We start from the raw sequence: 1134 nt of genomic DNA on the forward strand, positions 1-1134 counted from the left end.
TATTGTTATTTGTAAACTATAATAAAATATTTTTTAATATTCAAATTTTAATTTTTGCTGCAATACTTTAAGTAAAGAGTTTCTTATTCTTTACTTGACTTGAAGTAATAGTTTGTCCTATACTTTTACAGGTGTAATAACTTGTCTTGTACTTTTCCAGGTTTATAATCTTAAGAATATTACTTTTCATGCTTGCATTTTTCCATGTAATCCATAATTTTTCTAGGCATTGCTGTTACAAGATAATTAATAATGTGTCAATTAATAATTTAGGATTTTACCTGGGTAGGGGGATACATTGGCTGCTATTTTTAGCGTGTCGAGCGACCAGGCAGAAGCTCTTTCATTGGTTCGATAGCGTGATGAGATTTTTTTACACATATATGTAATATGAATATATATCATCGGCAGAAGTTAGAGAGTAAGTCAAAAGCTGAGAGTTTCGTGTATTGGCACTTATCAAACATGAATTTGTCCATTGTCACTCTGTAACTTCTGAGATACAAAATTTTATTGAAAACGTTAAGAGTAAACCCTGTTGTATGTGACACATTCTACCAAATTCAGAAGTTTGAAAGTGTTTAGTTAAAAAAAAATTAATTAAATAATCTGTATGTCTAATTGAATAGATCCGAAATGGATGAACGGCAAAGTCGACCTCAACGGAATTTGAACTCAGAACGTAAAGACAGACGAAATACCGCTTCTAAAATACAGAAATTTTGTCAAAAACATTAAGAATAAACCCTGTTCTATGTGACATATTCTATCAGTATCGGAAGTTTGAAAGTGTTTAGTTAAAAAATATTAATTAAATAATCTGCACATCAAAGTCGACCTTGGCAAAATTTGAACTCAAAAACGTAAACACAGGCGAAATACCATTAAGCACTTCACTTGGCACGCTAACATTTCTGCCAGCTTGCTGTCTTAGAAAGTAAACATTCATTTTAGAAATATATTCTTTACTCCCTTACTTACACGAAATTTCATGGCATTTCACCCCATAAATTTTCTTCTACTAATTTTTGTTCAATGCGACTAACGACTCTGAATTCCTCATACGTTTTCCTAACATTTAAGCCTAAGAAAAATATACTTTTATTTTAAAATTAAAAAGTTTATGTTAATTGA

This window comes from Octopus bimaculoides, chromosome 7 (assembly GCF_001194135.2).
Source record: "Octopus bimaculoides isolate UCB-OBI-ISO-001 chromosome 7, ASM119413v2, whole genome shotgun sequence".
Classification (NCBI taxonomy): Eukaryota; Metazoa; Mollusca; class Cephalopoda; order Octopoda; family Octopodidae; genus Octopus; species Octopus bimaculoides.